Source organism: Mixophyes fleayi, chromosome 4, assembly GCF_038048845.1.
Source record: "Mixophyes fleayi isolate aMixFle1 chromosome 4, aMixFle1.hap1, whole genome shotgun sequence".
Lineage (NCBI taxonomy): Eukaryota > Metazoa > Chordata > Amphibia > Anura > Limnodynastidae > Mixophyes > Mixophyes fleayi.
This window is the reverse complement of record NC_134405.1, coordinates 36757021-36776480: the sequence shown is the minus strand read 5'-3', so window position 1 is coordinate 36776480 and position 19460 is coordinate 36757021. Positions and strand designations below refer to the sequence as shown.

Below are 19460 nucleotides of genomic sequence, written 5' to 3'. Positions count from 1 at the left end.
CATAACCAGAAATCTACTATAATATTATTTCATGGAAATTAACATGCAAATAACAATCACATAAATTAAACATAGATTAAATGTCATAAAATACCTTCATGTTATCTCTTAGTGAAAAAGAGTTTATAAACCATTTCTTTATAAAGTTGTCTAATATCGCTACTCTATAAATATCTACATGAAGATAAACATCACATGATTCTACTTGAGCACACACTTAATATACTGCTTGGTTAAATTTATAGTGTTTGTTTATTGTTCTAAATAGACTCGCATGTCACAGCAAAGTAAATGTAGAAAAATCACTCTATGCTGATATGATAATTAGTTCACATATGATCATCATTTATACTTAGTGAAAGAGACCGAATTCCAATAAATCAACTTCAATAACTTTTCCAATGAATCAACTGCAATAGCTTCTCCCGCAGCATGATCAGAACAATTGAATATGAATCACTCACCTATCAGGCAGTCCAACATACACACTATAGACATATCCACATGGAGAAAATATATAGCAGGAAAGTACTGCATGGACGCACAGGGGGATAACATGATATTGAAAAAAAGCCTAAATAAACAGACAATCTGATATTTACACAATTATGGTCCCAAGGAAAAGTATAATTTGCAGGTTATGTGAAACAAATTAGAAAAAATACATGACTAAGCTAAGTTGTAAAAAACATTTTTTTTTCTAAATAAAACACATGATAAAAAAACAAACCTAACAAGGTGCATGTTAATGATGCACAGACTGTGATCTGCAATAGAAGCGCAGTTAGTGTTTTTGTACCTTTAGGTGTGTAAATAACACAATAATGTAACAATGATGCAATGTTACTTAATTTGAGGGTGTAATGATCTGTACAGCAGTGATAGATAGTGATCATGATCAGACAGGATCATCTTGCATATAGACTGAAGGACCATGTTTATATAATATTTGTAATTACCATTTACGTTAAATGCAGCTGTCTCTAGAACACTTGATGCTTAATAAAAACTAATGTGGATAAATGTGGAGATTCTATTTTTCATTGTGCAAGTAACATCGTTTTTAATATTAATGAATATTGTACAGTCTTCTGCTTTTTAGAAGATTAAGCCGGTGTTGTCATGCGGAGCTGACAATCTGGCAACCAATGATAAAAACAACCAAAACACCAGTTATCATTATTAACATACAGCAATATATTAAGTCTTTTTTTGCTCTGAGAAAGGAAGATATATAGGGCCTGATGCAGTGCCAGTACTATAACAATTTGTGCAGCGCATGTTGTATAAAATTGCTCTGCACATGACCAGAAAGAGGACACATGAATATCCGTCTATGCAGACTTGCATGATTCCGGAAGTGCACCCGTCGGGCCTGGAGAGGTGGGAATATGAGGGACGGGGGAATCTAACGTAGGCGAGTACTGTGTGTCAGCACATGCAGAATGAGACACAGACACACATACCCCTGAGATGGTGGGTGGTCTGGAGAAGTTGCAAATACCCAAAGATGATAACGGTCAGAAGCACTAGTGAACCACATGTGGTTGGCTGTCTGAAAATGCACTGATGACGCTGGATGGTGGTTTCTTTGTTGCATATATTATGTAATTATATGTTTTTTTTTACGTTCTATTGATGCCAATTTGCAAATGTATATTTTGCAAGCAGAAACAGACTGGTAAGTGTAATGTATTCCTGCTGTAAACTAATGCATATGTTACTTTTGCCAACATGCATACATCTTGAAATCTCTATGACTGACCATATGGGGGTAAAAGGACTATTTTTAATATCAGCTTTTATAAGGTGAAATTATGCCCAATTTGTGATCAACTCTGAGTCAGGCCCATAGTAATTCCTGCTCACTGCTGTCTGTCCTTGTCTCATGTCCTTTAGAGAAACAGAAATTCACTGTACAATGGTCACTATGTATCAGCTAACTGATCCAATATCATTGAGTGTGTGTGTATGTGTGTGTGTGTGTGTGTGAGTGTGTGTGTGTTTGTTAGCCTATTGGCAATGCACCCATCGTCTTTGGGTGTATATTACACCCTACACTTATAGTTAAATATATAAAGAAATGGACAAAGGCAGTTTGGTTTCTGTCTGTATAGGCCCCCCCTCCACTTGTAGTTAAATAGAAAAAAGCAGCCGGCATAGACTGTACTATATAAAAGGAAATGAACAAAGGTAGTTTGGTGGCTGTCTATGAGCCCCGCCCCCCTCCACTTGTAGTTAAATAGAAAAGAAGCAGCCTGTATAGACTGTACAATAGAAAACGAAATGGACAAAGGTAGTTTGGTGTCAGTTTGTATCTGATTCCCTCTCCACTAGTAATAAATTAGAAAACAATTCAGCCGTTATAGACTGTAGAATATAAATAGAAATGAGCAAAGGAAGTTTGGTGTCTGGCTGTGTATCCTTATCATGAAATTGACAAAACAGCAGCCTTTCAAGACTGTATGTGATATAGAAATGCACCAAGTCCCTTTCCTATTTGGGGGTAGATTGCACCCTACACTTATACTTATAAGTATACTTATTTTTTTTGGGGTGTGTTATTTTCCCTAAATTTTAAAAAGACTATGTACTTTTTCAGAGGCTTTACCACATGATGTACTGGGAACACTGCCATCAGGAATGGTGGCAGCACCTGCTTGCTGATGCTGTTCAATTGTGGACTGCTTTGAATCCATTTTAATGAGGCCAAAGCACTTGTAGTGCAAAATATTGTAGAGATACTGCTGCTAAATATGACTTTTGTCAGCCAGAAACATTATTGTTTCACACTGGGGAATATGGGCCACCCCAAAACACTTGTAGTGCAAAAAATGTATAGATACTGCTGCTACTTGTAGTGAAAAATATTGAAAATAAAATGCCTCCTCTATCCTCCTCTCTTCCTGCTCTAACAATTGCTATGGCTATTTATATGAGAATTTGATCTTTAAAAAATACAAACATTAAGCACATGTTAAATTGCAAAACTAACACTCCTTGTTATTATAATGAATAGGGACCTATGTATCCAGCCAGGATGGGATTGCAAATGGTCTGTTATTCTACCTTCTTAACAGAGAACTACTAAAATGGTAATATTATACTACTAACAGGGGAATAATGGAGAGTCACCCTCTTCCCTCACCAACATATGAATATGTACGTTCTTTTGTGGTCAGGTGAGTTTCGTGCGCTAGTGAAACAGAAATATTTAAAGATCCGGCGCGAACTTATCTTAGAGACAAACTGCATTTTCAAAAGCATATGTAAAAATTTGATATAGCCTTTATCTCGGAGCAGAGTTGGCTTTTAAAAATCCTAGCGCAATTTTTATTTTAATGGTTTACCTGTGTAATCTCACTCCATTGTTGTCTTATGAAATGTGTATATCTTAATTTATATAATAAATCTGAAATGTTATCACTCCATGATAGTGCTGCATTTTCAGCACTATCATGGAGTGAGATTGCTGTCACTCATACAATGGTGGAGTTGCTAATTCACATATATATATGGAATATATATATATATATATATATATATATATACATACAGTCAAGTACATAAATATCGGGACACCGACACAATTCTCATATTTTGGGCTCTATACACCCCCACAATGGATTTAAAATGAAACTAACTAGATGTGCTTTAACTGCAGACTTTCAGCTTTAATTTGAGGGTATTTCCACCCAAATCAGGTGAACGGTGTAGGAATTACAATGGTATCTATATGTGCCTCCCACTTTTTAAGGGACCAAAAGTAATGGGACAATCAACTCAAAAGCTATTTCATGGACATGTGTGGGCTATTCCCTCGCTATTTCATCATCAATTAAACAGGTAAAAGGTCTGGAGTTGATTCTAGGTGTGACATTTGCATTTGGAATCTATTGCTGTCGACTCTCAATATGAGATCCGAAGAGCTGTCACTATCAGTGAAGCAAGCCATCATTAGGCTGAAAAATCAAAACAAACCCATCAGATTGATAGCAAAAACATTAGGTGTGGCCAAATCAACTGTTTGGAACATTCTTAAAAAGAATGAACGCACCAGAAAGCTCAGCAACAGCAAAAGACCCGGAAGACCACGGAAAACAACTGAGGTGGATGACAGAAGAATTTTTTCCCTGGTGAAGAAAAACCCTTTCACAACAGTTGGCCAAATCAAGAACACTCTCCAGGAGGTAGGTGTATATGTGTCAAAGTCAACAATCAAGAGAAGACTTCACAAAGGTGAATATAGAGGGTTCACCACAAGATGTAAACCATTTGTGAGCCACAAAAACAGGAAGACCAGATTAGAGTTTGGCAAACAACATCTAAACAAGCCATTACATTTCTGGAACAACATCCTATGGACAGATGAGACAAAGATAAACTTGTACCAGAGTGATGGGAAGAGAAGAGTATGGAGAAGGAAAGGAACTGCTCATGATCCAAAACATACCACCTCATCAGTGAAGCATGGTGGTGGTAGTGTCATGGCGTGGGCATGTATGGGTGCCAATGGAACTGGTTCCCTTGTAATTATTGATGATGTGACTGCTGACAAAACCAGCAAGATGAATTCTGAAGTGTTTCAGGCAATATTATCTGCTCATATTCAGTCAAATGCTTCAGAACTCATTGGACGGCGCTTCACAGTGCAGATGGACAATGACCCAAAGCATACTGCAAAAGCAACCAAAAAGTGGAATGTTATGCAATGGCCAAGTCAATCACCTGACCTGAATCCAATTGAGCATGCATTTCACTTGATGAGGACAAAACTGAAGGGAAAATGCCCCAAGAACAAGCAAGCAGGAACTGAAGACATTTACAGTAGAGGCCTGGCAGAGCATCACTAGGAATGAAACCCAGCGTCTGGTGATGTCTATGTGTTGCAGACTTCAGGCTGTATTTGCCTTCAAAGGATTTGCAACAAAGTATTTAAAAGTGAAAGTTTGATGTAGGATTGTTTAGTTTGTCCCATTACTTTTGGTCCCTTAAAAAGTGGGAAGCACATATAGAAACTGTTGTAATTCCTACACTGTTCACCTGATTTGGATGTAAATTCCCTCAAATTAAAGCTGAAAGTCTACATTTAAAGCACATCTTGTTTGTTTCATTTCAAATCCATTGTGGGGGTGTATAGAGCCCAAAATATGAGAATTGTGTCAATATCCTAATATTTATGGACTTGACTGTATGTATATATATATATATATATATATATATATATATATATATATATATATATATACATAAGATCCCAGACTACTTATAGGGAATATAGGGATATATAATGTTACCCACATTTATATTATTGAACAGTAAATAAAATAATATGAGAATACTATTGTACTCTTACATTAATGCTTACTCTAATAAATCACATTCTGCCATGTGAGCTGTCGGGGTACCGAGGCTTGGTGCCCCTACTATCAATCTCTGATAACCTGATTTCCTATGTGGTATTTTGCCGTCGACAGCAAAGTGGAAAAATGAAACACAAACGAGGTGTTGCAGTTTCAAAATCAGCTCTGAGGGTCCATGCAAGTTGATCCTTTATTATACATAGTGACCAGCATTAACTGGTTAACGACAAGGACATATAAGGAAATCTCTTTAGCTCAGCAAATATACATATAAGCCCACATCCTCTGTTCAGCATTACATGCTTTTCTTGCCAGCTGCTTCCTTCAGTTTGGCTCCTCCTGCTGTCTGTTTCATAGGAAGCATCTGTTTTTTTTCTTCAAAGCGTAGTTCTGTATAGTTTTTTTAAGGCATTTCACATATTTGTACATCTTAATAACTATCAATTATTTTATACTCTCACAGAGCACAGTTTTTCCATTCCTTTGCTGCAGTATAACGCATTGTACAGGACGCTTTACAGAAATAGATTTCTTTATCTGTGCTCCTTATATGTGGGATAGGATAAACTGAGCAGCCTAATAAAGATAGATCGAGGAGACCCCTAATTCAATGTACAGGACATTTTTATCTTAATTTGGTAAAATGTACCCAATTTAAAAGATAGCGTATTACATAACAATGAGCATGTGAGCTACAGAGGGATTAGCCATATTTTCCAGCTACCGAGGGCTGAGTGGTGTTTACTCCTACTGCCAGTATTGTAAAACTACCAAACTGTATTCACTGTCCATATCATCACTGCTAAATTTCCACTTCCACTTCGACCACTGCACATTATAAATATATATATATATATTTATTTTTTTCTTTTATGGATACAAGTCTAAAACTAAAATATATTCTTTATTGTATAGAATTGTATTACTATATGTTTTGTCACTGTACACCAGCAGCGTAATATGAAATGAACATATGACAAGTGCTCATATGATTTAAAATGCAAAGAAGACAACTATTTTACAAATACTGTGGAGTAAATCCCTTTGACCAGTATATAATTGTCTGTATTAATAAACAAATCATAGTATATAGAAAATTGGATGTGCGGTTTAGTATTAAGCAGTGCTTAAGTTCTTTGTCCACATATACCATATAATCGCACTTAATTCATTTATCCAGTTAAAGTAGCTATTGATCTTTATATTCCTTTATTGGGATAATACAAATATGCTTAATTGTATAAGTAGATACATCTGGCTGTTGTTACTATTATTTAGATTGTCTATTATTCCAATCTTAGTGCATGGTTCTATCACAACAAATGTAGCAGTCAAGTTGTCTTTGAAAAAAAATTGTTGTTATATGTATAATCTTGAGACAACCTTCTGATATTACAGTTTTTATCCCACAAAGTGAAAGTACTCTATAATTGTTTCCTTATACTATAACACAGAGATCCTTCTCTAAGTGAATATGGGAAACAGAGATCTCCGTTTAACAGTTTCAGCCTTTGATGAACAACTGGCAAAACATGCGTCATGGACCACGCTAAGCTAGCGTGTCATGTAATTTGTCCAGTGTTTGGGTTTATGAATCCTCATCAGTATATGAACTAATCTTATGTATCACTTTGAGCAGGGAATAAAATAGACATTCATAGCTGCATTAGTATTATTTCAGTGAGATCCAAGCACAGATATGATTCAAGTGTATCAATGCCACTTTTACACAGTATTTAGTGTACTGAGAGAGGAATATTCTCTTGTAAATGGATATCTCTGTTTCCCATATCTGTATCAGTCTTACTTCTGTTCTCTATCAGGAGGTCATGTAGAGTTTCACGAAATTTATGCTTATAAATAAATGTAAATTGCGTCAGATATGGAGCTATGCTCAGCTGGACACTTCCCAAGGTGCGTCCAGCTCTGCAAGGGTAGTAGAAGTGCTAGTTGTATGTATTATGTTTATTAGTAGATGTCCCTAATTTGTGCCTGTATAGAACAGTAGAATATGCACCTGGTTTAGGTATCACATACATAACACAGTCTGTCTGTGTCTGGATCTTGTTGTTAATAAATATTAACAATGCATTTAAAATTTTAAATAATTTTATTTTTCAGTATACTACAGCAATAAGTAAATACAAACATACGTTGCCTCCCCTTTTAGTCTGTTTTTGTCAAGGACCAACTGCAGATATCAACCAAGTAATGCGATTAAAACACAGCAATTTCATATAATGTGCCCTTACAGGTGCAGTAGTGGAATGTATATTTTCCCTACAAAGTACACAATTTGCATCCAGCTCTACATGAATCCTTCAGTGTCTAGTTCTAGACTTACATATATTTTTGGATTTATATGTACATCCCTTTTTTGGGTGTAATTTTCAGCATCTGTTCTTAATCTGTACATATAGAAAACTTCAGAGTACTACTTCTTTTGTTGTGTATTAGGTCTCGGTATATTTTTATTCTATTTAAGCTAAGATATGGTACAGTGTGGTTTTTAAGATACAATCATGCTAAGAATTCTCAAGTATAATGTTCAGAAATTCCAATGTAAAATTAAATTAAAAGCACAACACGTATAGCAGGCAAATGAGCTATTGTCCACGTGGTCTGAAATGTAACACACGTCATGGAGGTGATTGTGAGAGAATAATGCAGACAGCATTTTTTTGCAGTTATCTCTGTGCCATGTAGATCACTGTCTATGTGGCTTGAAAACTCTAGGCTGCCGTCATTACTGGAGGTATACTAGTGTCATACACTTAGTCTCTGCCCCCAGAGATTCTGCTGTCTGTCGTTCAGGGCTATCTGGAGATAATCTATAAAAAATTGTTTTAAGATATGTGTAACTCAAAATATACAGGTGTTAAGGCAAATTTGCAGGAGTAACTTATTTTTACATTTGTCTGCATCATTGCGTCCAATTATAAATGAGGTCTATAACCTCTATCCCATCTGTACCCTTGAGCTATGTACAATCTCTTATAGAGTGTATATGGTCTCTCCTTCAGTTCCTGCCATCTTTTTGCTGGAAGTGTTGAGTACTCGGCATTAGGTACTAATCCGTGACAGACCCCTTTTGCTGCATCAACTTAGACTTTAACCAGAGTACAGTAAATAGCAATTTCAGGTTTAGGATGCAGCGGTGAAGGTTGGATGTGGACTGAAAGGCTGGTGCAGCCGGCCCGATGATGGTGGTAGGTCTGTATGTAAGTTATGTGCTATATACTAGATATAATAGAAATTACTATAAGTGTGCTCCTAGTGTGATATTTTTAATACCACTACACTTACACAATTTTAACTATGATTTTGCTGTGTAAATATTTTAATGTTTGGAAATAGAAATAAAGATTGTCTTTTTATTAGTTCCTGGATGTGTGGAAATTTTTATCTCTATTTGTCACTGATGTGAATTTGGGGAATTCTAAGAATTTTCCAGCTAAGTGCATCAGTATTATATACACACTTCTCCTCTTCTACACATTTCTTCCTTCCCATTTCCTCTTTGATCCACTTCAGTTGGGTTTTCATCCTCTTCACTTCACTGAACCTATCCTCAAAAAGATCTCTAATGACCTTCTCACTGTCAAATCCAACTTTTATTACTATTTACTCATCCACCTGGATGTCTTTGCTGCTTTTGACACTTTCGACCACCCTCTTCTCCTGGAAATATTACACTCCATTGGCCTACATGACACTTTCCTTCCTGTTTCAACCACACACTTCCTGTCTTTTTGCTATTTCTTCTTGGATTTCTCACTGCTTCTTTAAACTGAATATATCTAAAACTCAAATTATGTTCCCTCCCTTCTAAGTCCCCTCACCTCCTTCATCTCTTTATCCATTGACACTATCACCCTTTCCTCTGTCTGCACAAGTTTGCTGTCCAAGAGTTATCCTTGAGAGGAAACAAAAACTCTCATCCACTCACTTGTCATCTCTTGTCAGGATTATTTCAATCTCATTCACACTGGTTTCCCTTCTTCCCACTCCAATCAGTTATCACCTATAAAGCCCTCACCCAATCCTCTCCCTCATACATCTTCAACCTCATGTCCATACATGACCCTGTTTTCTGTACCCACTCTACTGGGTAGAGGCTTAATTTGTGATGAATTAACCCCCTTTTATTTCCCCCTCTCCTCATGCCTCATGTTTCTGTGAGAGGTTATCCCTGTCTTATCCCTCAGTGCTGTTTATGCCTTTTGCTTGGCAGTACTGCCTATAATGTAGTGTATATATTTATTGCTAGTATACTCTTTTTTGCTTTTTTTGTTTTGTCCGGTTTTGCCATGTAATGTGTTCTTGTTTACACTCTGTACAGAGATGCATACCCCTTCTGGTGACTTATAAATAAAACTAATAATAATAATAATAAGAAATATAAAGAGAAATGGTCTAGCATAGAGATTAACCATTACACAGATAATCAGTGTTCCTCTGGATGACAGGAGAGCAGTAAAGACAGCAGGGAGAAGAGAATACTATGTATCCTTCACTCTACTTCACAAATCCTGATTGTCAGCATGACCCCGTGTGTACATTTCAGTACAGGCAAAAAAAGACATAGCTGATTAATTTACTGTATGTTAATAATGATAACTGGAATTTTAAAGTTTCTTATTTTTGGTTGTCAGGTTGTCAGTCCTACATGACCACCTATAAAGCACCCCTGGTTCCATCTGACAAAATATAGAAGAATGTACAATATGCAATAATGATGAAAAAGAGATTAGTTCTGCAATCAAAGACAGAATCTACACATGTATCCATATAAGTTTTTATTCAACATCAAGTGTTATGGAATCAGATGCCAGAAATGTAAACTCCTTCAGTCTATATGGAGGACAGTCCTGTCTGATTTTGCTCAATATGTACTATATCACTAATTGTTAGTAATGTGCATACTTTAAATGTGCTACTGAAATACTTAAGAAGGATCTTTATTAGTAGCCTTGAAAACAATGTGCCCTCCTTGGGACTTATTTAATACCAAGAAACAGTTATCAGCTATTAGCAGCCTGGTGTTATCAAACTATCAGATGTGATGATATGATTAGTTGCTAGGCGATACAGCAACCAGTGCTGTACTTGTACCATATTACTAAATCACCCTCTCTGAGCACATAGTTCTCATAACATAAGGAGATAAGACAGCAATAATTAAGGTAAAAGTGATAGAATAAGTTACTATAGCAGAAGCCAAAAGAAGCATTTTTAGTGTAAAAGAGTGTAGTGTGCCGTGTTCCTGTTAAAATAATTCTATAACATTTGACAAATTCAGAATATAAAAATTGCCTTTATCCTGTATAGAAAATATGGTGATAAAGAAAGTTAAGTTATCAAAGATATGCTTCATTCATAAACTCAGAGTGACTGTCATGTGTGAATCCTCTGGTAAGTGATAATTGTTTTATTTTGAGTAATTAGCATTAGCAGCATTTGAATGGTTTCTCTCCTGTGTGAATCCTCAGATGTTTAACAAGATGTGAACTGCTGGAAAAACACTTGCTGCATTCAGAGCATTTGAATGGTTTCTCTCCTGTGTGAATCCTCAGATGTTTAAAAAGATGTGAACTGCTGGTAAAACACTTGCTGCATTCAGAGCATGTATATGGTTTCTCTCCTGTGTGAATTCTTTGATGTTCAACAAGTTTTGACTTTTGTGCAAAACACTTGCTGCACTCCAAACATTTAAATGATTTCTCTCCTGTGTGAATTTTCTGATGTGTCACAAGATTTGACTTTTGCATAAAACACTTGCTGCATTCAGAGCATTTAAATGGTTTCTCTCCTGTGTGAACCCTCTGATGTGTAACAAGATGTGACTTCATGGTAAAACACTTGCTGCATTCAGAGCATTTAAATGGTTTCTCTCCTGTGTGAATCCTCTGATGTCCTACAAGATGTGACTTCATGGTAAAACACTTGCTGCATTCAGAGCATTTAAATGGTTTCTCTCCTGTGTGAATCCTCTGATGTCCTACAAGACTTGAAATTTGAGAAAAACACTTGCTACATTCAGAGCATTTGAATGGTTTCTCTCCTGTGTGAATCCTTTGATGTTTTATAAGATTTGTCTTGAAGTTAAACAACTTGTTACATTCAGAGCATACATAGGGGTTCTCTCCAGTGAGATTCATCATGTGTTTAAGAAGTAACAACTTAGTTGATAAGGTTTCTCCTATTCAGATAATGAAAGTTAGTTATGTGAATCCTCTAGAGTTTAAGAAGAATTAATTTTTGCAGACGGTATTACTTTGTGGGGAGTTTTTTTTGATCACTCGAATGTTCAGAGAACAATGGCCTTTTCTGAGACACCTTTTGTTCTTGCTAGTAATCCTGCTCACTACTTCACCTGTAATAAAAAAAATGATCATTTTAAAATCATAATGATTACCACAATGAATCTACTTCAACAGTAGTAGTGTTTTATTGTACAAATAACCCAGTCAATGACCATTGTTTACATGTTTCTGGATGTTGCCAGATTACTGGGTCTCTATTGCCAATGAAATGTACAGTAGCACATACCAATTTTTATTAAGACAATACACTGTTGATTTTTCTGCAAATATTTGTATAATCATTTTATTCTGACATCAGAATGCTGCTCTCAAACCTTACTCACCTCCAACACTGACCATAAACGGGTAACACATGCTACCAATTGATTTTAAGGGTAGATTGGAAATTCATATTTAAGAGGTGTGGTTAGATTTGGTGTTTGGGTTTAGATTTTAACAGAAAAGAACAAGAAAGTGAAATTTAAAAAAAAATACTAAAATCATTGAATTATAAAACAATGGGTGTGCCTGGCAATGTATTTGTGACTCTTTCTCTCAGTCTGAGTTCAGCATATCGATATATAAAAAAGAAACGAAGATAAACTGATGCATAAAATAATATTAAAAATACTTTTATAGTTTGAAGGAGCTGCACACCTAGATTCTCCTTTTTATATGATAACAAAGAAAAAGAAATAAGGGTGCCCTCGGTTTCTACAGAAGACAGCTAGTAAGATTGTTATTATCAAATATAGTAATATAACATTAGGATTTCTAATTATTCGAATAAAACAAGAAAAAATTGGAATACTATTATAACTTATTAGTATTTTATCGTAATACATTAGTATTTTATCGTAATATATGTAATCTTAATTTATAAAACCTAAAATAGGGATACATAGAATGTGATCACATTTGTATAAATAACTGAACATTAACTCAATGAATCATCTTTCTGCTCTTTAATATTTGACTAAACACCAAAGTGATAGTGCTGAAAAAGGTTTAGCAAAATGTTTGTGAAGAAATCCTCTATTATCCCATAGTACTGATAGAGAATATATAGTAGATATATTATACATTTTGATACCACAGCACTGATATTGAATATATAGAGAACTATATATATATATATATATATATATATATATATATATATAATTTCTAGTTCCACAATAGCAAAGTTCTATAATTATGGTTATAATTATGTTGGATTGCAGTATTAGCTATATATGTATTGGTAAGACAAAAATACATTAAATATTTATAAAACACAATATCTGCAACATAATATCTGCCAACATTTTTATATGTAACATTTTATATTGTTTTCTTAAAAATAGTTACCTTGTTTTGTCTATTTCTCCGTTAATGTCTTTCCTTTCCTGCTAGTTCTTACTGTTCCATCCCTCCAGCTCTCCAACCAGTAGATCAACCCTCCACTCTTTCAGCAACTAACTAACACTAAGCTAATACTGCCTATTTATAGTCATTCTTCTTCAATATTTTCTGGGATGGACAAAAGTATTCCCGGACTGTTTATCCTGAGTTGAATTTTAAATTAGGTCTCATAAAATTCACTCTTTCATCAGAACAGCTTCAGGTTCCCATGTATACCTCTTTGACTTGTAAATGAGATATAAACATGCCTAAGGTCACTTACTGCACAGGATAATTCTAATTAGTTCTTGGCAGGTGGTAAAATCTTGCATTGTAATTAGATCATATCAGTCTCTGACATCCTGTTATGTCAACAAATGGACCTTTTGTTTAAGATTCTCCTATTGTCAGAAAGAGAAACTGTAAAGTTGAGCTTTAAATCATTTAAATGATACCACAGTACTGATCATAGTGGATATATGGATATATATTACACATAGGATCCGAGACTACTGATAGGAAATATAAAGATATATATTGTTACCCACATTTATGTTGTTAAACAGTAAGTAAAAATATTATAAAGGCACCATTGTGCTCTTACATTAATGCTGACTCTAATAAATCACATTCTGCCATGTGAAAACTGTTTTACAATTTCTTAGCGAAAGTATAACTCATTGTACAGGACATATTTAGGAAATAGGTTTCTTTACCTGTGCTCCCTATGAGTGGGATAGGATATGGATCCGAATGGAGATGGATAGAGGAGACCCCTAACTCATTGTACTGGACGTTTGAAGACTTTTTTAGACTCTTAAAGTTACAGTGGATTGGGGGAGTGAATGTTTTTGAGAAATGTTTTATCTTTTTCTAAATTTGAAAAATTCTGCCCAATTTTAAAAATATGGTATTTCATAACATTGAGCATGTCAGCTACAGAGGGATTAGTCATATTTCCCAATTACAGAGGGGGCTGGGTGGTGTTTATGGGCTGTGGAGGGTCACACTAGCACTATTAGCCCTGGCCCTGGAAAATTGTAATTAGACCTTGGCAGGTGGGAAAACATTTCATTCAGTTAGATTATAGCAGTCTCTGCAATCTTCTTATGTCAACAAATAGACTTTTTGTTTAAAATGTACCTATTGTCTAGGCAGACAAAGTGAGCAGAACTCTGATTTCAAAACAATTCACTGTTATAAATAAACTAATAAACGTTATAACTCACAAACATATGAATATATATGTATATATATATATATACACACACACAGATTCAGTAGACCGTGTTGGCTATATACGGTGGTTTTCCATACCGACTCTTTCTCCTACTGCCTTTATTGTAGTGCTGTCAAATTCTATTCACTTTCCATGATGTCACTTCTCAATTTTAACTTCCATTTTGAGAGATATATATATATATATTTATGTATATATATATATATATATATATATAAATATATATATATATAGAGAGAGAGAGAGAGAGAAAGAGGGGGGAGAGGGAGAGACAGAGAAAAAGGAAACTCCTCAAAGCTTGCAATACATTCAAATATTGCACTTCCATAAAATATAATACAATAAATACAAATATTCATCAGATAAAGAACACAGAAGGAGAGTGATAATAGTATGGTAAAGACTGTAAGGTTTAAAAAACAGGTGTAATATTGCACACACAAATAAAAACTGTGAAGGTTTCTGTGCACCCACACAAGACAAAAGCTGTGATATATTTGCACAGGAGATGATGGACTCACGATCTGCTTAATATTAAAGAAACAATTTATATATTTAGATGTAGGTGGTGCTCCAGTGAACAAAACAAATAACACTCCTGTAAGGCGCTCCTGTCCAGAAAATTCTATCTTATTTTGTAATTTAAAACCTATATTTATTATTATAACAAATTTAAAAAAAGATATATGAAAGGATATATTTTCACATTCCAGCATTCACTGATTCCATCATGGTGACATTTTAAACTATAAGTTGAGAAAGCGAAATTAGTAAAGAAAAAAGTGTTCAATTAAAATTATTCTACAAACCCTAAGTGAGGCTAAACTCTAAATTGCAATTAATAATGAAATAAACTAAGCATATTACCACTGAATCTGGGGATAGATGTGACTTGCATCAGAACAACATTGTTCCATAATGTGATACTATTTGTATATAACTACTAATAGAAGTGATAGTAATGTGGGGAGTATATTTGTATTAAATCCCCCCCAAAAAACTGCAGCTTTGGAAAATTTTCTCTGAGTAACAAATACATTGAACTAGGTGAGGAAAGTATAATTGAATTAAATCCCCCAAAGCTGCAATTATGGAAAGTTCAACGAGAGTAACAAATGCACAGATTTAGGTGGGGAAAGTTTATTTATATTAAATCCCCTAAAACTTTGGAATGACTTTTCTGAGTAATACATACACTGATCCCTGTGATCCCTGTGAAAATCCTATCTTACAAAATAAGATAGGATTTTCTAGACCGGAGTGCCTACATTTTTTCTTCTTACTTTGTGACATTGTTCATGCCCCCCCCCAGTCTGTCTGCCATGACTGTCGTTCTCCACAATGAAGCGTCTCTCGGTTACTGATAGCAGGAAGCGCATGGCACAGTTATATCATCACTGTGCTGCTCATGATGTGGAATGTTTTGGAGCTGGGAGTGAACCTAATTATATAATTATATGGAATCGTTATTTAAACAACATATTTTTTGTGTGCGATGGAGATGAGGCTACTTTGGAAACTTTTTGTGATTCAAAATCCTTATAATATCAAACTCATCTTTAATTATAGCAAAATTGGAGTTAATGTTCTGGATTTGTGGATTTATGTGGAAGAAGACAAAGTGCTGACTGGCATTTACACAAACCCACAGACGCAAAGTCATATACTGACATCACAAGTAATCATCATCTTATACATGTAAGAGGTATTCCTAAAAGCCAATTTCAAAGAATTAGGCACAATTGTACTAATTTGGAAAACTTCAATAATCAGATTCAAGTTATAAAACAATATGTGAAGTTTAAGTATTCAACGTAACGCTCTAATAATGAGTAAAAACAAGTTTAAAGACAGTATGAAGGGTATTCCATTCATTACTGGATACGATTTTCAATACAAACAGTTAGGGAATATTGTTCACATACATTGGCCTTTATTAAAAAGATAAATCTTTGACTAACATTGTTTCTGAAAATCCTAAAAAAATTATCGAAGAGCAAAAAACCTAGTGAAAAGTATTTGTTATAAAACAATCAAAAATGGTGCCATTAAAACAAAATGTTTTTTGTTCCAATTGCATTATGTGCAGGACATCTAGAAAGAATGAAACCTACACCAAAGAGGTGGTAATATTAAAAAATGCTATGAATTAAATTCTCTATCTAACAACAGTAAAATTAAATATCAAGGTAATACACAATCCATTATAGATTTTGTGGTATATATTTTGTTGAGGGAGATTGGTGACGTAAGGAGAAAAATGAGGATTTAGCTGAAGTTGAAATGGAATTGATTTATTTATTTGATACTATCAGCCAAAATGGATTGAATCTAGATTTTGAGATCAAATGATTTTTGTAAACGTCCCAATAACAGATCTTTGAGTGCTTTACATTTTTTGCTTTAAGTTTAGCTAATATTAACAGTTCATTTCATAAAAATACAGCTGGTGATTTACAGTAAATGATAATTGTCTGATATAAGATGTACCTGTCAAAATGTTTTTTGGATGCTTTACATGTTTATATAGATAGATTCTGCCCATTATATAATGGACACATTTATTCATTGTTTTCTTTACTTACATGATGTAATTAACAATTTGAACAAATGTGCTTCATTCTTACGTTTGCTAATTTATGTTTGTAATGCAATGTTGGATGTGAGTCTGATTGAATAACACCAGTACTATAAGCTGGGCACAGATTTACGTTATATCTGCCTTTGTCATATCAAAGACCTAAAGAACAACATTCTAACTGTGCTTCTATTGTAGATTACAGTCTGTGCATCATTATCATGCACCTTGTTAGGTTTGTTATGCCCTGCAAATTACACTTTTCCTTGGGACCATAGTGGTGTAAATATCAGATTGTCTGTTTATTCTCCACATTGCATCAACTAAGGGTGCTGCTCATTTCACAGCCACTAATGAGTATTATCAGTGCCGTAACTAGCCATTTTAGTGCCCTGGGCGAGACAGGGAATCGGCGCCCCCCATCTAAGTGGGAGTGTCAATTGTCGGGTGGGTGTGGTCAGCCTACTGTGGGGGCGTGGCTAGCACTTTACAAGTTCTAGACCGCACTGAAACCCCCTCCCTCTCCATTATTCTTGGTCTGGCTTTGTAAGGATCTTTATGTAATAAGCCTCCATAGAATCAAAGTACTTTAAATGCAGCTATCACATGCTAGCTGTATAAAAAAATTAATTGGTTATTGAAATAAAACTCACTGAAACAAATTAAAACATAAATGTAATGGTACCATCTGTATCACACTGCCCCTTCATCCCACTGTGCTCTCCATAACAGTTTCTCCTTTATCACACCGTGCCATGGAGCCATCTCTATCATTGTGCCCCCTTGTCACCATCACACTAAATATAAACAAAAACAAATGGGAGGGGCGCCAAATAGTATAATACTGTATATAAAAATACAGAAAGGTGTACCAAAAGTCAGAATCTTAACCACTAAATAGGTATAGACACTCAGGTAATAATAGTGGATCAACAGGAAGAAGGAAATGAGGAACCACTCTAGAACACCAGCGCCGTGCCAATATAATATGCGTACCAGATAAAAGATCTTTAAAGCTTATCTGTAGGTATAACCGGTATCTTCACCAATCAAGTTGAGCCTTATTACCCCATGGGAATAGCAGATGCTTCATACAATGTTGAAAGGTTCCGGAACTGGCACTTCATATATACTCAGTAGTATTCAGGATAATGGAGAGGAAGAAACTCACATAGTGTAATGCTGTATAGCAATACATTTATTACATAAATAATGTGGATGTGCACTTACATAAAAAATATATATATATACACACACATGTACACACACACATACAATATAAAGAGCCTCCTAGTGTCCGCCATACCTTACAGAGAGCATTCCTGTGACCGCCATACCTTACAGAGAGCATTCTGTGACCTCCATACTATACAGAGAGCATTCCTGTGACCGCCATACTATACAGAGAGCATTCCTGTGACCTCCATACTATACAGAGAGCATTCCTGTGACCTCCATACTATACAGAGAGCATTCCTATGACCTCCATACTATACAGAGAGCATTCCTGTGACCTCCATACTATACAGAGAGCATTCCTATGACCGTCATACTATACAGAGAGCATTCCTATGACCGCCATACCTTACAGAGAGCATTCCAATGACCACCATACAATACAGAGAGCATTCCTATGACCGCCATACTATACAGAGAGCATTCCTATGACAGCCATACTATACAGAGAGCATTCCTATGACCACCATACTATACAGAGAGCATTCTTGTGACTGCAATACAGATAAATACCTCACCTGAAATTAATAGACCCCACCATTAAATAAAAAAGCCCCATCAATAAATTAAATTGACCCACCAGCACCTCACAAATAAACTAGTATCCATTAAATAATTAGCCCCCACCTAAACGTCACCATTAAATTAATAGCCTAACTCCCACCCATGTACTAAGACACCCAACCTCCCTACCCTCATATCACACATTATATTAATACATACCCCCCTTCCCTCACACATTATGGCAGCATACCACCCCATCCCTCATAAAGCATAGCAGCATCCCCCCCTCCATAATAGCAAGATGCAGCACACATTCCTCCCCTCCCTAATAGCAGCACACATTCCCCCCCTCCCTAATAGCAGCATACATTCCCCTCCCCCCTCCATAATTGCAGCTTACATTCCCCCCCTGCCTCCCTCCATAATTTCAGCTTACATCCCCCCCCCCTAGCCTCCATCCATAATTGCAGCTTACATTCCCCCCTCCCCTTGCCTCCATCCATAATTGCAGCTTACATTCCCCCCCCCCTTGCCTCCATCCATAATTGCAGCTTACATTCCCCCCCTCCCTTGCCTCCATCCATAATTGCAGCTTACATTCCCCCCCCCCCTTGCCTCCATCCATAATTGCAGCTTACATCCCCCCCTCCCCTCCATAATTGCAGCTTACATCTCCTCCATAATTGCAGCTTACATCCCCTCCATAATTGAAGTTTACATCCCCCTTCCCCTGCTTTGAAACTTACCTCCTGTCCAGCCGTCGCTGCCTGGCTCCTCTCTGCTTCTCTGCTCCTCTGCTGCCTAGCAACGTCATGACATCAGACGCTGAGGCAGAGGGCAGAGTTCAGAAG

At 35.8% G+C, this 19460-nt stretch overlaps 1 pseudogene; it reads right to left on the bottom strand.

Moving 5' to 3' along the window:
- The window catches only part of LOC142151191 (uncharacterized), a 282776-nt pseudogene that overhangs the window by 10792 nt on the left and 252524 nt on the right, over positions 1–19460 (bottom strand).